This window comes from Narcine bancroftii, chromosome 5 (assembly GCF_036971445.1).
Source record: "Narcine bancroftii isolate sNarBan1 chromosome 5, sNarBan1.hap1, whole genome shotgun sequence".
Lineage (NCBI taxonomy): Eukaryota > Metazoa > Chordata > Chondrichthyes > Torpediniformes > Narcinidae > Narcine > Narcine bancroftii.
In genome coordinates, this window is record NC_091473.1 from 36,879,633 (window position 1) to 36,899,515 (window position 19,883).

Sequence of the window (19,883 nt, forward strand, 5' to 3'; positions counted from 1 at the left end):
CAAAGGAGGACAAAGGGATTAATCAAGTGAGCAAAAATAAATTACGAAAGTAAGCATGCGGCAAATATAAAAACCGACTGCAAAAGCTTTTATAAATATGTCAAGAGGAAAAGATTGGTGAAATCCAGAGTAGGTCCCTTGCAGTCAGAATCAGGGGAATATATAATGGGGAATAAGGAAATGGCAGAACAATTAAATTCTTACTTTCGTTCTGTTTTCACAAGAGAGGATACAAATAACCTCCCAAGGATGTTGGGAAACAGAGAGACTAATGCAAGGGAGGAGCTGAAAGAAATCAGAATCTCTAAGGACATGGTCTTGGGGAAATTGAAGTGATTGAAGGCCAATAAATCCCAAGGGCCTGATAATCTACATCCTAGGGTACTTAAGGAAGTGGCCATTCAGCTAGCAGATGCTTTAAGAATTATTTTCCAGAACTCGATAGACTCAGGATCAGTACCCATGGATTGGAGGGTAGCTAATGTTACCCCACTATTTAAAAAGAGGGGTAGAGAAAAAGTGGGGAATTATAGGCTGGTGAGCCTTACATCAGTAGTGGGCAAAATGATGGAATCCATTATTAAGGATGTAATAACGGAGCATATGACTAGCAGAGAAGGGATCAGACAGAGTCAACATGGATTTACAAAAGGTAAATTGTGCTTGACAAATCTATTGGAATTCTTTGAGATGGTGATAGGTAAAATAGATGGGGGAGAGCCAGTGGATGTGGTTTACCTGGACTTGCAAAAGGCCTTCGATAAGGTCCCACATAAACGACTGGCATACAAAATCAAGGCTCATGGGATTGGGGGCAAGGTATTGATGTGGATTGAGAACTGGCTGGCAGATAGAAGACAGAGAGTTGGGATAAACGGCTCATTTTCTTAGTGGCAGGCAGTGACCAGTGGGGTGCCACAGGGATCTGTACTGGGACCCCAGCTGTTCACAATTTGCATTAATGATCTTGATGAGGGAATTGGATATAATATCTCCAAATTTGCAGACGACATTAAGCTAGGAGGGGTTGTGTGCACTGAAGAGGGGGAAGCTCCAGTGTGATTTGGATAAATTGGGGGACTGGGCAGATACATGGCAAATGCAGTACAATGTGGATAAATGTGAGGTTATCCACTTTGGTAATACAAACCGGAGGGCAGATTACTATTTGAATGGCAATAGATTGGGAGATGGTGAAGTGCAGAGAGACCTAGGGGTTCTTGTGCACCAATCACTGAAGGTGAACATGCAGGTACAGCAGGCGGTTAAAAAGGCAAATGGTATGTTGGCCTTCATATCAAGAGGGTTTGAGTATAGGAATAAGGATACCTTACTGCAGTTCTACAGAGCCTTGGTGAGACCACACCTGGAGTATTGTGTGCAGTTTTGAATGCCTTATCTAAAGAAGGATGTTCTTGCAATAGAGGGAGTGCAAAGGCGATTCACCAGGCTGATACCTGGAATGGCAGGAATGACTTATGAGGAAAGATTGTGAAATTTGGGATTGTACTCGCTGGAGTTTAGAAGATTGAGAGGGCATCTCAAAGAGATATATAAAATTCAGGTAGGACTGGACAGAGTGGATGCGGAAGGGATGTTTCCAATGGTGGGGGTCCAGAACCCAGGGCCATGGTTCGAGGATAATAGGCAAACCATTTAGGTCCGAGATGAGGAGGAATTTCTTTACCCAGAGGGTGGTGAATCTGTGGAATTCATTGCCACAGAAGGCAGTAGAGGCAGGTTCATTGAATATATTTAAGAGGGAATTAGATATATTTCTTCAGTATAAGGGAATTAGGGGTTACGGAGAGAAGGCGGGGACGGTGTACTGAACTTTAAGATCAGCCATGATCTCATTGAATGGCGGAGCAGGCTCGAAGGGCCGAATGACCTACTCCTGCTCCTTTCTTCTATGTTTCTATGTATGGTATGGGTTAATCGAAAGTAATGTTCTCACAGTTAAGCAAAAAAATGCATGTTTTAATTGTGTAATCTATTTCTGATTTTCTACATGAACCATCTTCCGAATGAGAAACAACTTTTGGACTAGTTATTGCTGAGCCAGTGTAGTGGATTCAGGCAATTCATCGTGAATTTGGATATAAATTCTCTTTAATCAATTTCCAATGTAATTGGATTCCTTGCAGGCAAAGTGCAGGTGCAAACCAACGTTAACGAGATGGGAAAAACACACAGTAAATGCTGGAGGAACTCAGCTGGTCTCATAGCATCCATGGAAGTTAAAGATACATTACCAATATTTCTGCCCTGAGCCCTTCGTCAAGGTATGAATATATTTGACTAGACGGTGCCCAAAATTACAATGTTCTCTGCCCAGGCCATGAATTGTACCTTTTGCATCTTCCACCTCTTACAGTACATTTCCGATTATCTGAAAACCACTTAACTGAAATTCTTAGTCATCTGAAATTTTGTAAGTTGATCAAAAAGATCTTTTCTTAAATTTATGCATTTATCTTATTTTGTAAACAGAGATCATGTTGTTTTCAGGTAAGAATTAAACATTAATTCCTGCTTGAAAAACCTATTTTTTTTCTTCTTGTTTAACCATTAATTCAAGTATTCTGCTGGGCTGCTTAAAGCAATTTCTCAGTTATCTGAAAAATCCAATTAACCGAAAATCGTCTGGTCCCATGCATGTAAGACAATCGGAAATGTACTATATTGTAAAAATGTACGATGTACTATAAGATCCTCTACCCAAGCATTGGGAACATTTACAAATAAATCATGAGATAGCGACACTTAATATTTATATAAAATTAGTTATAATTTTTAATGTAATTATTAAAATAAGGCATGGCTGATGCAATTAATAATATAAAATTAACCGCATTGACCATGTCTTGAAACCATGTGACTGAACTCAATATTAAGTATCACTTGTGCTTCATGCTTTGACTTGCTGATTTGTTTTGATTCCAGTCTTCTCTTACTCTGTAAACTTCTCCAGGTCATTAGAAACTCTACATTCTTCCATCACTGATTCATTCACTTTTTTCCACTCTTCTTCAAAGATCCAAACTCTGGGTCTTCTTCCTTAACTTTTCATTATTTGTAAAATCTACCCCTCTTACCACACTTTTAGATACCCCTCCTTATATTTCCTTCCCTGACTTGCTTGATTACTCACCCATAAACCTCCTTGAGGTATCTTAACACATTATATAGAACAATATAACTACATGTTGGCTAAGCTTTTAAAAAATAAAATGCCATCTCTTTATCTGTATCTGGCTGAATCCAAATTCATGGATTTGACAATAAAACAACATTCAGATTGGAGTCTGCTCCAGTCTTCCTTGGATTGTAATATTTGTACTATTCTTCACCAAGATTACCGGAGGATTCTGAAGCATAGATCATTTATTTATTCAAGCTTAACAAATGTGTCTGTCTAAAGTTGGGGGGTGGGGGGTGTGGGGGTGGGGGGGGGTGGTGGGAGTGGGGGTGGAGGGTTGCAAGAAATTATGCTTGACTGCTTCTGGATGAGAATGACACACACACACATTTCAAATAACTATCAACTGTTATACTTTCCATTGCTCAGGTTATTCTGCTGGTAATCATGATGTTTGCATTTATATGCATGCAATCGGGTTTTATAACACTCCCTGTACATGAAATAAAATCTACTTTAAATATATCATTGATCAATTGATAATATAATCAGGATGTTAAAATTTAACAAATCCACCAATAAATATAGCTTCAGTTATTACCATAGTATTTGTATATTTGCATCACTGGCAATGTTATGCTTGTATTGGGTCTCCTCCATAACTTTGATGTAGATGTGTGCAAAGTTTGGATTTGGTTTTGGCAATGCCTTAAAAATACCTGTGCACTGGTAAACTGGATCTTGTTTTTCAAAGGTGGGATTGTAACCTTGCTCTCTTATTTCTTTTGTTTCTACAAATGATGTCATTTGAAAATGTGCATTATATGAAAATGCAAAACATTAGGGATGCTGCTTGTTAATAAACATGCAAAAGTCTAAGGAAGAAGACACTAGCTCCTCTCTCCACATCCCCAGACCTAATACCTGTTTTTGGCCAGAAATGTCAACCATTTTTTTTTCTCCCATTGATGCTGCTGGACCCACTGAGTTCCTCCAGCAGATTGCGTTCGGCATCATGTCAAGCTCAGGGATTTGCTTTGTGCAGAGTATTCAAAAGACTTATTATTCACCATTTCTGAATGTTTTAAAGCTGTTCAGAAAATGTCTCAAATTATTTCCTGGCCGCAAAGATAATCAGATGTAAGTAACATCTAAAGTCATGACGGGAAAGGAATGGTTTGTGGCGAACTGATCTATTTTGTAGTCATGCATTCAGAACATAAAAATCCGCATAGCAGTTAATTATTTGTGTATTCATCATGATTAAAGACATACCAGCAAGCAAAGTTTCAAGATTTTTTGAAAATAATCTGCCCTTTTTAGTTTATCTTCATTACAGGTAGTAAACCGGGATTATCTATTGTTGTAATGCTTGTTTTTGTCATCAACGTGTGGCAAAATATGAGCTGAATGCTTAACTAAGGACAGGTTGTTCATGGAACTCCAATGCATTTTGTGGTATTAGACTGGCACAGTCCCCTGAAGTACAGAAAAGAAGAGAGTTTCTGAGAAGGGACCTTCTTTTTAATTTTCATTAAGCATTAGTGTAAATTCAACCTTTATGATTTTCTCCTTGGCCTATGATTAGTGTTCTTCACCTGTTTCCAACAGCAAGTAGAAGTACAAGAATTTGACTGCCCCAGAATAACACCAGGGCCATATCAATGCCTCAGACTGGACACTTGACAGCAAGCACCTATCAAACAACTGAGCAAATATCAGAACCAATATTACTCATTACTGGATGGAGATCAAGAACCTGGTTAGGTGGTGCCTGAACAGCAATCTTGTTCTCATGATCACATAGACCAAAGAGTTTATTGTTGATATTTAGGAAAGAGAAGACAAAGAACAACGCACCTGTCTGTATTGATAGGAAGAAGGTATAGAGAATCCTTATAGAACCATAGTACCATAGAACGCTACAGCACAAAAAAACAGGCCGGTTGGCCCTTCTTGTTTGTGTTGACCATTATTCCTTTAGTCCTATTGACCTGCTCCCATTCTGTAATTATCCAGTCCTCCCCCATTCATGTATCTATCTAATTTATTCTTAACACATGATTGAGGCTGCATTCACCACATCAGATGGCAGTTCATTCTACACTCCCACCACTCTGAGTGAGGAACTTTTTCTAATGTTCCCCCTAAACCGTTCCCCTTTCAGCTTAAAACTATGATCTCTCATATTTATCTATCCCAATCTAAGTTGAAAAAGCCTCTTCACATCCACTCTGTCTATACCTCTCAGAATCTTGTAAACCTCTATAAAATCTCCCCTCATTCTTCTTTGCTACAAGGAATAATGTCTTAACCTGTTTAATGTTTCCCTGTAATTCAACTCCTGAAGACCCAGAAACATCCTAATAAATCTTCTCTACACTCTTTCAATCTTATTGATACCCTTCCTGTAGTTAGATGACCAGAACTGCACAAAATATCCAAATTTGGTCTCACTAATGTCTTAAATAACTTTAACATAACATCCCAACTCCAAGACTCAATACTTTGACTTATAAAGGCTAAGATGCCAAAACATTTCTTTACAATCCTGCCCACATGTGACACCACCTTCAGGGAACAATATATGTGTATTCCCAATTCTCTTTGCTCCTCCCCACTCCTCAGTGCCCTACCATTTACCTTGGTTTGCTCTTCCAAACTGCAGCACCTCAGAAGACATTTCCTGCAGGGGACTGTAAAGGAGCCACTGCATTCTAAGGAATCTGAGGTGATTTGGGATGTTGTTGAATATTCTCTCAATGTTCTACGTTGCAGTGGGGAAAGTATGCTGACTGGCTGCATCATAGTCTGGTTCCAGAGCACAGAAAGCTGCAGAAGGTAACAAACATAGCAATAACCATCCCTCTCTCTGACCTCCCATCTATTTCAGACACCTATGTGAGGCTTTTTCTCAGCAAGGCAGCCAATATCATAAATAACCCCCATCACCCTGGTCACAATCTCTTCTCACTGCTACCTTCAGGTAGAAGGTACAGGAGGCTGAAAACCACCACATCTAGGTTCAAGAACAGTTTGTTTCCAACAGAATCTTGAACTTTCCCTTGGTACACTACTCATGGAATGACTGGACCATTGCAAGTCACTTTTTTTGCACTGTGATTACAGTAAATATTTATTATCCATTTTATGTACAGTATTTATTGCCTCTTTTAATTTAATTCAATTAGTTTTACTATGATAGCTTTTCTTCATAAGTACCTGTTCATCTACAGCAAGTAAGAATTTTGGGCATGTGTGTAGTGAACCATGTATATGACAATAAATTCATTTTCAATCAACTGTCAGTAGCATTTTTTAAAATATGTGCAGATACATAGCAGCTCTATGGCAATTTTGCCAAAACTACACACATGCCCACATCAGAAAATTTAGCCAATATGACATGAAGAGTTGGGCTGAAGGAATATTTGATTGAAATAGATAATACCTTCTGTGACAATCTACTTGCCTTGGAAGAAGGAATGATAATCTTAACACAATAAAACTTAGATACTCTACTCAAAACAAACAAAACTTTGATGTTACAATCTGAAATAAAAACAGAAATCCTAGAAAATCTTGTCCACATTAGTAGTTCTCTTCCACTCAGACACCACCTTCTGTCATTTTACCTTCTAAATGCCAAAGTGATAATGGTCACCTTGACTTCCGCAGACCCTTCACCCACTCTAATCACAACCAAATGCACAACTCTGCTCAATTCATATCTCATCCCTCTACCATTTTGACAACTTCCAATTCCATGGTCCCAACTGACTAATATTTACAACGGATACTTAGTCTCTATACACACTCATACACCATTATACCTCAGGGGTTTCTGCTACTTTCTGGAATAAAAACCAAAAAAGTTCCCCTCCACCAACACACTCATCCACCTGGCAGAACTTATTCTTATCTTCTCCAACTTTTCTTCCTATTTTCGCAGTTTCTACCAATCAAAGATGCAACCATGGACACTTCCAGCTATGCCTTTTTTTGTTGGCTATGTGGAATGGTCATTATTCCAAATCAACTCTGGCATCCCTTTCCTCTGCTATATGAACAACTGCACTGGGGCTGCTTCTTGCACTTGTGTAAAACTATCAAATTTATCACCTTTTCCACCACCTTGCTTTCAAATTCCCCTGGGCTATTTATAACGCTTTTTCTTTTCAGGATGTCTCCACATCAGTAGATGAAATATCTACCAATATCCAATCTGCAATGTTTCTTTTATTGCAATAAAGAAACTTAGGTTCTTTATTACAACTATGCTTTATTAGCTAAAGTACTCACTGAACCTTGTGGAGGCATCCATTTTGAATCTATACCTAGCTGCAACCACTCATCTCTGACTCCCTCTAGTGGTCAGGATTATCACCAGCACTCCATCACTACACAATCTAACTTACAAATTCTCATAGCTTCCTCTCATCTTGTCTTTTGTAAAAACAACATAATTCTCTCTCAATTTATCCCCCTTTACCACTCAAGATAAGGCTTTCCTGAAATGTCCTCCTCCTTCATGAAATGCAGCTTCTCCTCTGCCCTTGTTGATGCAGCTCCTGCATGCATTTCCACTATTTCCTAACTGCCCCTTCCACACTCTCCCCAGACAGAATAGATAGCAAATTCTCACCTTTCACCCCACTTGCCTCTGTATCCAGCATATCATCCAATTTCAGCTGCTCAAATGGGATTCCACCACAAGTCATACCCCCACCCTCCCTACTTTTCTTACCTAGAAGGGGATTTGGATGATGGTGAGGGAGAAGGTGATGTGACGTGTTGCATTTTGATGACAGGACACAGGCAGGAGTGGATGGGAAGTCAGCTCGGAAAGTAATTCCTGCAGAAAGGCAAAGATTCACTTCCAGCTCTTCAACCTTATCTGCTGCAGTTGGTGCTCATGATATTGCACACAATATATCTCTGAGAGCAGGCATTGACTTGGTGACAGTTTTGCATTACATCTATGCATTGACTGCGTTAACTATCATAAATTTCTGGTTGGATATCATTTAACTCCTCTTCCCATTCATACATCAGCAAGTCTGCACTTGGCATTCTGCTCAGGTGAGGCCAAATGCAAACAAGAAGAACATCACTTTTTATTTTACTTGGGTAGCCTATTCTCAATAGTATGAGTTTTCAGTTTCTAATTTCAGGTAACCTATTCTCTGTTCCTTTCTCACTTCCACCTGTCCAATTTCTCTATCTTTTTGTACACCTTTTCCAATCTCTACCCCATTGTTACCTAGATTTGTTACCCTCCCTAATCTCATTCTGGCTGTCCATCACTCAAGGTTTTTTTTCTCCCTTGTTTTCCTTCCCTATCCCCTCCTCCACATGGCTCTATCTGTATATTATCCCTCAATAATCAGGTGTGACTGATCACCTGCTGGCCTCTGTCTCTACCCTATCCCTGCTCCACCATAACCAGCTCTATTTGCCAATTCCCTGCCCCAATCACTTTGACAATCACCTACCAGCCTCTATCTCACTGGTTTCTCTCACTTCCATATAGTGCTGTTTACCCGCTACACTGTCAGTCCTATTACAGGGTCTCAATCCAAAATGTAAACCAGCTCTTTACTTCCACAGATGCTGGTTGATCAGTTGAGTTCCTCCAACAGTATTTATGTTTTAATGATTGGGATATAAAGCCTGAAGATTAGATTGGAATAATAGGGATTGCAGGTATATGTATATGGGTAAATAGAGTTAGAATTATTTGCTTGCATGCAATATAAACACTGCTGTGGGCTAGATTGCAGATCCAAGCACTTGAAAGTCAGGTGCAAATATTTAATACTTAATTCTAAAGTATTTTGTTCTAACTTAAGTCTTTGAAATCATCACTGGACAGCCATTCTCATCAAATATGGCAATTTTCTAGTCAAATAAAAACCACCCCTATTGGCTTATTGAACAGAGCTGTATGACAAAAATGAAAAGGAGTAAAAGGCTTGTTCTGCTACCCTGCTGGTGATTTAATCTAAGAACTAATGGAGTTGGACATTTTGAAGAGTCGAGAGCAGTTTGGGAAAGTTATGCTTATGGAGAAAGGAAATTCCATGTGGCATTTAGACTGGCAGCAAGAGTCTCTGTGGGGAGATGTAGCTTCAAAATGACCTTCTACTATGCAGGTCTACATGTGTGGCATGAAATAAACCACATATGTATCCAATGTGATTTTGATTGTTCAGAAGTTGTTTGCCATTATATTGTTCTTTTTTTCTTGGAAATCAAATCAAATATGAAACTCATCAAAAGAGAACTATAATCCCTGGAAATTATTTATAAATGACAATTTGGTACTAATGAGCACATACAATTATTAAGTTTGCTATTAAGAGGGGCACCTGATGTATCTTAAATTAAAATTAATAAGTAGAAATTTGATTGCATGACACACTTTTTACATGTATTGCAAGTCATCAATTGTGTGCCATTATACTGGCAATTCACCACTGCAACATTACAACATGCCTCATGTTTCTTACAAATATCATGCCTTTTATTTCTTGTGCATGGGTATTCACAAATCATACAGACTACTACCAATGATGTCAGTCTTACGCATTGCTGCCTTGACACCAGGCCAGTCACATTGGGTCATACATGTGCACCTAATGCAAATGTGGACAGTGCACAAGAAACAAGGTTTGAACAGCAGGAAGAAGCCCTATAGCTGTTCTATTTAAATTGTCCTTAATTATCTGCAGATTTTTGGGGGATTGAGTAGAGAAGTATTTGCTGAGCTCAGCTGAGCCAAATATTTGAGCTGCAAAAGTTTTTTTTTGTTGTTCATTGTTGAGGTGAAGCCTTCCATGTTTTTGCAACACAAATGTGGTTTTGATTGACCTGCAAAGCACCCAGAATTAGAAGGATAAGAGAAATTATCAATTCCATTATAGCAAATGAAAAGCCTGATAAAATTGCCAGAACTGGTTGGCGACCTGAAGATTGAGATACTTCAGAGCTCAGCTAAAGAGGAGCAAGAAATTGATTAAACATAAAGGCAAAATAGAATATGAGCATAGAGAAAGAAGGGGACATGTGGGTTTATTACAGGCAGAGACAAGAATGTATGGAATAGGGAATAAAGAAACAACAGGGACACTAATGTCTTCTCTGTGTCTTCCTCCATAGAAGAAATATTAAGGAATCAAGGAACTACAGAGATTAAGGAAAAAAAAGAAATGTTTTAGTCAAAAATTAGTTGGAGACATCAGCAAACTTGAAAGCCAATAAATCCTAAGATCCTGTTGATCATTCCCAGAGTTTTGAAAGAATAGATGTAGAGATGGTGGGTGCTTTAGTTATCATCTTCCAAATTCTAGTTTTTTTCTTTGGTTTGGTGAGTAAAAAATGTGACTCCACTCTTTAAGGAAGAAGAGAGAAAGAAAACAAAACTGAAATCAAACAATCTGTTAGCCGACATTTAAAATAGATGATGGATTCTATAATGTAGGACGTTACATGAGAAAAGCTTGAAAAAAAATAGAAAGATTGAGCAGAGCCAGTATGGAAGGAAACACATGTTTGCCTGAGATTATGGCATTTTTGAGGACGAGTCAAGAACAATAAATAAGGGTGAACCAAATGATGTTGAGTGTTGATTTTTTGGAAAGGTTTTGAGACAATCACAAACTGGAGGCTTGTCAACAAGGCTAGAGTGCACAAAGCCAGGTGTAATAATATGATGTGGATTAAAAATTGGCTATCAGACAGAAAGGAAAGAATGGGATTCCATGGATCCTTCTCAGGTTGGCACAATGTAACAAGTGGGGTCTGACAAAGAACTTTAGTCGCCAGCTGTCATATTTCCAAATTTGTTGAGTACAGAGTAGAGGCTTAAAGACAGCATCAACAAGCTTGAGTGAGTGGGAAAGAACATACTATCTGAAATATGATGTGGAAAACCACAAGGTTATCTACTTTGGGGTACAAAACAGAAAGCATTGCTTAAATTAAGACAGATTGGAAAATGCTGATGAACAAATGGGACCAAGGCATAATTGCTCACCTTTGTTGAACCCAAAATGCAGATGCAACAAGCAATTAGGAAGGAAAACAGACGTTATTCTTTATTATGAAAGGATAGGAATACTCAAGTAAGGTTATCTTACTGCAATTGTATAAGGCTTTGATGATACCACAACAGACATATTGTGTGCAGTTTTAGTCTGTCATGGAAACAGTGCAGTGAAAGTTCACCGGACTTGGTCTCGGCACGATGGGTTAGTTATATGAGGAGAGATTGAGTCAGCTTGATCTAAAATCTTTTGAACATATAAGAATGAAAGGAGATATCTTTGAAATGTACAAAATTCTCACTGAGCTCAACAAGTGGGATGCAGGGAGAGTATTTCAACTTGAGTATAGAACCAGGGGTCACTATCAGAATCAGACCATAAGACATAAGAGCAGAAATAGGCTATTCAGCCCATCGAGTCTGCCCCGCCATTCAATCATGAGCTGATCCATTTTCCAACTAAGCCCCACTACCCAGCCTTCTCCCCATAACTATTGATGCCCTGGCTAAACTAGAACCTATCAATGTCTGCCTTAAATGCACCCAATGACTTGGAAAAAATGCCTGTGGCAACAAATTCCAGTTTTACCACCCTCTCACTAAATAAAGACAAAAATGAAGAGAAATTTCTACTCTCATGTAGTAGCATTAAGGTTACTATTATCATGTGCTCTGGCTATGGTGGAAGAAATTTGAAATCACATTTGCATTGTGCCTCTGAACTATCTTCTCCTGTCCAGATCTAAAAAAATGTAGAATCAGAGCTGAATCTCCTTGACAATCTCCTGCATCATTGTCCTGGTCCAGGATCCATCTGTGAAATGTGTTAAAATGCAACCAGGTGCGACTTAAACAACTAAATCACCCAAAATCCAAATTTTATTTCGAAGGAAACCAATCTGATAAAGGTTCCAAGAACATTTGGATTTTAGCATACATTGTCCTGCAGAAATCAATTTTGAGGCTTTAAGCAGAGAAGAAGAAAAAAAACAAAATAAATTTGTTAATTTTAATCCTCTGTATTTTTCTGATATAATTACTTTAAGATAAAACTCAATAATAGTCATCCCAGAGTTCTTATTCTTTCTAAATACTGTAATTGTATTGAATTAAAATACTGTTAATACTTTAAAGCAGAACCAGAGACATCCTTTTATCTATTATTGGCTTTCCAATAGGAGACAGTCACCCTTTTATCTACTTCAGAGAGCTTGAAACCTCTATTATCAGAATCATTGCATTGAATCCAGTCTTGTATGGAGCATGTTTAAATGCTTGACAGATGCTCCATGCAAATTAATGTGACAAGAAGAAATGGGCCTTTCCCTGTTGCTTATTCTTGTGTTTGTGGTTGGAATACCTTACCCATAAACACACAGAATATCTGATAAACTAAAACCACTGATTATGTTTTGTCACTGCAAGTCGTCTGCCTGAGATCTCCACTATTTTCCCCTTCAATGTCTGCAGCGATGAAGAACTTGCTGAAACACCACAGAGAGCCACACAAAAGATAATTATAATGAACTAATGGTAACGATTGCCAAGATATTTGTTGCAAACCCATAAGAAATGGGTCATGAAATTAATTTATTTTTACTTTTTACATGCCTTTCAGTCCAACACCATCTCTTATCTCTCATGCAGAAACATTGAGGGCATTGGTCAGTGTTAAACCAACAAGATTGAAGTATAACCACATTTAGCAAAGCAGGAAGTAATAAAATTCACTTCTTAATTGCTTTATGGAACACAAAATAAAGATTAAGACGCACTTATGGGATAATGGCCCAAGCTGACAGAACCAAAAGAAAATTTTTTTTTAGTAGCTTCAAAAAACACTTTTAATGAATGGAGGAAACAGAATATACAGAATTAAAAATGAATTTTCAGGGCCAGAGAAGTTGAAACTTTAAAAGAATAGAATTAAAAAAAACCTTTAAAATCTCAGTAATGCATTCAATATGATGATATTCCATATTTTTGTTATGGCAGTATTCCATTTAAAAAAAATAAAATACTTTTCAGGTTATTTTGACGCTGTATATTATTTTTGAACATTTCATTTAAAAATTTTAAACCATAAAACATACAGTTAATAAAACAATTAATACATAATATGTACCGTTAGTAAATGTACATGGTGCATTCTTCTTCTTTGGCTTGGCTTCGCGGACGAAGATTTATGGAGGGGTAATGTCCACATCAGCTGCAGGCTCGTTTGTGGCTGACAAGTCAGATGCGGGACAGGCAGACACGGTTGCAGCGGTTTCAAGGGAAAATTGTTTGGTCGGGGTTGGGTGTTGTGTTTTTCCTCCTTTGTCTTTTGTCAGTGAGGTGGGCTCTGCGGTCTTCTTCAAAGGAGGTTGCTGCCCGCCGAACTGTGAGGTGCCAAGATGCACGGTTTGAGGCGATATCAGCCCACTGGCGATGGACAATGTGGCAGGCACCAAGAGATTTCTTTAGGCAGTCCTTGTACCTCTTCTTTGGTGCACCTCTGTCATGGTGACCAGTGGAGAGCTCGCCATATAACACGATCTTGGGAAGGCGATGGTCCTCCATTCTGGAGACATGACCTACCCAGCGCAGTTGGATCTTCAGCAGCGTGGATTTGATGCTGTCGGCCTCTGCCATCTCGAGTACTTCGATGTTAGGGATGAAGTCACTCCAATGAATTTTGAGGTTGGAGGGGATACAATGCTGGTGGAAGCGTTCTAGGAGCCGTAGGTGATGCCGGTAGAGGACCCATGATTCGGAGCTGAACAGGAGTGTGGGTATGACAACGGCTCTGTATACGCTAATCTTTGTGAGATTTTTCAGTTGGTTGTTTTTCCAGACTCTTTTGTGTAGTCTTCCAAAGGCGCTATTTGCCTTGGCGAGTCTGTTGTCTATCTCGTTGTCGATCCTTGCATCCGATGAAATGGTGCAGCCGAGATAGGTAAACTGGTTGACCGTTTTGAGTTTTGTGTGCCCGATGGAGATGTGGCTGGTAGTCATGGTGGGGAGCTGGCTGATGGAGGTCTTTAGTTTTCTTCAGGCTGTCTTCCAGGCCAAACATTTTGGCAGTTTCCGCGAAACAGGACGTCAAGCACTGAAGAGCTGGCTCTGAATGGGCAACTAAAGTGGCATCGTCTGCAAAGAGTAGTTCACGGACAAGTTGCTCTTGTATCTTGGTGTGAGCTTGCAGGGACCTCAGATTGAAGAGACTGCCATCCGTGCGGTACCTTATCCGGTACATGGTGTATAGCCCAAAAAGAAACAAAACAAATCCAGTATCCCACCCTTTAATCAATATAACCCTCCCCCCTTACATACCCCTTACCTAATTCCACCCCTAAACCACCATCTATCCCCCAAAAACAAAAAAAGGGAAAAGAAAAGAAAAAGAGAAAACAGGAAATGTAAACTATAATAACATAGACAATTACCATGGACTGAGGTGCTCCTCCACAGAAGGCTGAAGTTTTCAAAAATTTAAACCCATATAATCCAAATAAGGGCTCCAATCTTATTGATTAAAAAAAAGGTAATCATCTTATAAATTATATGTTATTTTTTCCAATGGTATACAAAATCTCAATTCTGTATGCCATCTATGTAAATTTAAATATACATTATTTTTCCAAGTTATTGCAATATATTTTCTCGCTACTGCTAATGCTAATTTCAAAAATGCTATTTGGAATTTATTTAATCTTAATTACAAACAAATCTTTTTAACAAAAATATTGTTAAAGACTTATATCTGAAATGTATACATTATTGCAGAATAAAATGCCTAAATTAGATTTACAAAAATCCAAGCTAAAATGGGAAAAAGATTTAGGAATAGAAATTACTCAAGAGGATTGGAGAAATTTGAGTAAAGGTAGTATGACAAAAATTGTGAATGTGAGATATTCACTAGTTCATTACAATTTTATACCTTAATTCTATTTAACTCGTGAGAAATTAAAGAGATTTAATTTACTTTCCACAGATTTATGTTTTAGATGTCAGAAAGAACTTTTTTTTACATTCTACATGGCTTTGTGAGAAGGTAAAACCTTTCTGGATGCGATTTAAGTAACTTTTACAAGATATTCTTAAAGTTAAACTTCCAGTGGACCCTGTATCAATTACATATGTGAGGACTGCAAGGGATCTGGAGAAATAAGGTATACATGAGAACAGTGCACGGGCTTCCATGTTTAACTATTCCTGTGGAGATCACAGAAGTTGCTGTCAGTTTTACTCAATTGTGACAAAAAATTATGACAGTCTGGTCATCATTAGAATGACACATTCTGGGCCAATAAGCAGATGGAAAGAAACACAATGCTACTGAAACAGCACAATTGACAAATTTAACACAAATGGTCTATTTAAAACAAGATGAAAAATTTAAATCCCTGAAGCTTTGTAAAGCAAATTCTCTGGGGAAAAAAAAGGTTTCCTCTAACATTATGTGTGAGCAATTCCATATGAAACCCCAGTTGGCTCATATTAGTAGTAAAGTAATTTGAAAACAGGAAACCCCAGGAAAGTCCACAGCACCAGGTATCAACTGGAAGAATAAAAATATAATTTTATCTCTCACATCAAATCAACAAATTTTATTAGAACAAGGAGTTTCTTGCTTGAGAATCATATGAAGTATCACTGCAGTGTGTTTTTTTTATATAAGTAAACCATTTGGGATCTATTTTGAATGAACTCCAAGATTATATATTTATCTTCATGGAGAATCTTTGATCTTGATATTCTATTTTCATGTTTATTTCTTAAGTCACAATCTAATCCTGCCAGGCATGACAGTTTTACCATGATTAAAAGGTCTTCAAAAAGAGCCTGAATTGTTATACTTTGCATTATTTATCTTGAGGTTTTTGTACTTGTACATAGAATATTGACTAACTAGCATTTATAGTCCATCTCAAATTGCCCAAGGACATTGGTGGGTCATTTATAGGGCAGAACAACAGATTTCCTTCACCAAAGGATATTAGTGCACCAGATGAATTTTTGCAACAGTTCAGTAGTTTCACCAATCATTCTCATTGGCGCAAGCTTTTCTTTAATAAATTGCACTATTAACTGAATTTAATTTCCTTAGCTGCCCTAATGGGATTTTAACATCGATTTCTATATTGCTAGACAAGGCCTCTGGATACCACTTCAGTAATTTAATTATTATGTTGCTACTTCCTTGTCATACAATTTTAAAAACAAATGATGCTCCCAACCAGATTTACATGCCAAACAGTGGAATAAAAGGTGAATGTTTGCAATACTTCGGGAAGGTATTATTAGCATAGGGGAATAATGCCCTGAGTGGAGCCAAAATATGAAGTCTTCATGTTAGTTATTAGGAAGCAGTACCATGGGAAACCTGCCTCACTGTACAAAAGTACACATTGGCCTCCTTAGAGGAAGCATCTGATTAGTTGTTTTAGCTCCAGAAACACTAGACTCTGAACTAGGTGTGATTAATGGGCTGCTTTGCTCCAGGTGAGGAATTGTAATGGATTAACTTCAGTGTTTAAATTACGCCAGGGGAATTCTAGCATGAGGATAATGCAGGGGTTTTTCGACCTTGCAATTCCACTTCCATGTTCAAGGGAAGCACTTGTCCACCGAACACAAAGAGAACAGAAAAGTGGGTTCCGAGCCAGTGTGTGAGCATCATCTGAGTGGATTGCACCACTTAATTGAACATCGCCTGGAAAAAAAAACCTTGATTTAGAGGTGCCTGGAACTTCAGCATCTCATTCAAAGTATGTTGGAGCCAATCTCCATTGAGTGCATGAAAACTCTTCCTTTTATTTAACACTTGCATGCTTTATTGTTGTTTTGAAACATGTAAACAATTATGTATTTGTTAACCAAATTAATTCCAGGCTATGGTATTTTATTTTGAAAATCCTGCTTGTATTCATAATCAATTTTATTTGTTAAAATTTAAATAAAACACTGTTGGAATGAACTAAGTTCAAGTTCCCTGAAACCAAGGTAGGTGGGCCCCAAAGCAAACGAGACATTATAGTCTGAGCCAGCTCCTTTTCTCCTACATCTGGGTTACAAAAGAAAACCATTGTATAAAATAGTTGCAGCCTGCTGCTAGTTTTGTTGTCTAAAACAGTGTTCTGTGAGAACTAATTTAGTGTGAATCCCTACTGTGCACTGAGGGATTTCTCAGGACCCATTCCAAATAACACATTTTCTTCCATTCACAGGCAATAAAATAAATTCAATTAAATATATTTTTCCAATCATTTGAAAGTTACTTTAGTAAAATAAGTTCTGGAAGGAGCATGAGTTCCTTTCTCACCCATCTTACTCAATTGGTTAATCCATAAGAAATTTGCATGTTCTGAACATTGGTCGGAGAACAGTGCAGAGAAAAAACAGTTTTCCCCACAATGCCCAACTTTACATCTACATCCCTTCATTTCTTGTCCTTTTATGTGTCTATCTAAATGCCTCAATGCATCTCTTTGGCGTTGTGATAAAGGAACTTCCTGCACTCCTTTAAAAAAAAAGGTTGCCTTGTAAATTTCCTTCGAAATTTCACACCTTAAAACTGTAGCTGCGAATATTTGTCATTTCTTCACTGGGGAAAATAGACTATGAATATCTATGCCTTCCATAATTTTATCAACTTTTGAGTGTGCCTCCACTTCTGATGCTCCAGAATAAATCATCTCAGTTTATCCAATGTCTCCTTATAGATTATACTCCCTAATCCAGGCGACATCCTGATGAACATCCTCTCCAAAGTTTCCACATCTTTTCTGTACTGCAGCATTCGGTGATGCACACAATATTCCTCATATGGCTGAACCAAAGTTTTGTACAGCTGGAGCAGGAGTTCCCAACTTTTAAATTCAATGCACTGATCAATGAAGGCAAATATGTCATACATCTTCGTTACTACCCTATCATCTTGTTCTTCCACTTTCAAGAAGCTATGCACTTTGACCCCAAGATTTCTTTATATATCATTGCTCCTCTGAATTCTGCCATTTACTGTATATTTTCCTCTAACATTTGACCTCCCAAAGTGTAACACCTGACATCAGTCTGGATGAAACTCCATCCTCCACTTCTGTGTCCATATTACTAACTGATCCATATCTTGGAGCCAAAACATGATCTGCAGCAGGTACTTCTGTAAGTCGGATACAATAAATTGTCAATGCTTTGGGTTAGAGCTCTCGTCAAAACTCCAGATTGCAGCATTTGTGGTCTCTTGTGTTTTTGGTCTATATCCTGCTTTGAGAAGTTTCCTCACTATCTGAAATCATTTTTTGTCAGCTACAAATGAATTATCAGCTCATTTGCATATATATATATATATTTCTATATTTATTTATTTGGTTATTTATTTATATCACAGAGGTCCAAGCACTAATCTTTGTAGAATTCTGACCCATCATCACATCCCCTTCTATCAGAACAACTCACAGATGGAAGATGGTATTACAGAAAAGCAAAAGAAAGTATTAATGAAAGACAGAAGGAATAAATTGGAATGTGACTGATGAATGGCAAAAACGAGCAAATAAAATGTGAAAATGAAAGGATTTGGAAGAGTGGATTATTTTCTCAAAATTAAGAAAAATAAATGAGTATTGATGATAAGACTTGGTTGAATTTATTTCATGATTGTATGACCAATACAATTAATGTAAGATAGAGACTGGTGTCGTATGATTTTTTGCATCAGCTATATCTCACCTTGCAAAAATTACTTAAATTAAACTCAAATTTTTTTCTGAAATATGTTTTAGAGGCGGGGAAGAAACAGGTACCTTCTTACATTCTACCTGGTCATGTCCAAACTGAAACCCTTTTAGAAAAATTTAAGAGTTTTGTTTAATCAAGTTATTGGGAAACAATTGCCTCTAAGTCCAGAGTTGTTTCTCTTAGGAAATATTTTGGATGTAAGACCTAAAATGAGTATCAATTAGAGTTTCTTAAAATTGCATTGGCAGTGGGCAGGAGATGTATTGCAGTTACTGGAATACTGAAATGCACAGTTGTGTTCCCCTGGAGAAAATCACTTACAATTTAAGGAATAAGTACAACACATTTTTGCAGGTAAAGGAAGCTTGCCTAGAAAATGCAGGATTGAATACTTAATAAATAAGATATTTATTCCATTTATTTTTCTTCCCTTCATTTAAAAAAAACTTTTATTGAGGTTTAGACAAAAAATAATTGAGCCTTTTTTTGGTTGAATTGGATTCCAGATCATGACATCTCTTTCTCTTTTCCTTTTTTCTTTTTTTTCTCGCTTTTCCTTTTTTCTTTTTTTTCTCTTTTCCTTTTTTCTTTTCTTTTTTCTCTATTTTCCTTTTTTCTCCCTTTTCATTTTTTCTCTTTTTTCCTTTTTCTTCTCTTTGTTTCTCTCTTTTCTTTTTTCTCTTTTTTCTCTCTTTTCCTTTTTTCTTTTTTTCTTCCCTTTTCATTTATTTATGGTTTTGTTGGGGTGGTGGGGAAGATTAGGGGCTATATTTGGAATATGTATCAATTATTGATTCATAATTAACTATTTATCTGTGATGGTAAATTTTGGAACTGTTGATAAAATCAAAATAAAATATTCAAAAACAAAATTAAGATAAGTAAGTTCAGCAATAGGTGAAAAATAGCTCTAGAATAAGGTTACTTAAATTGCTTTGATTTTATTACAAAGGCAAAATTCTGCAG

The 19,883-nt window shown here is 37.5% G+C and overlaps 1 long non-coding RNA gene across 2 annotated transcripts in view; it reads left to right on the forward strand.

Annotated features, from left to right (window-relative positions):
* Positions 1 to 18,748, forward strand: part of LOC138762661 (uncharacterized) — a 34,637-nt gene extending 15,889 nt beyond the window's left edge. For both annotated transcript variants that reach the window (XR_011357031.1, XR_011357030.1), the window contains 2 exons: positions 2,148 to 2,285; positions 18,568 to 18,748. This is a non-coding gene — a long non-coding RNA (uncharacterized lncRNA). The remainder of the gene's footprint in view (positions 1 to 2,147; positions 2,286 to 18,567) is intronic.
* The last annotated feature ends 1,135 nt before the right edge of the window (positions 18,749 to 19,883 follow it).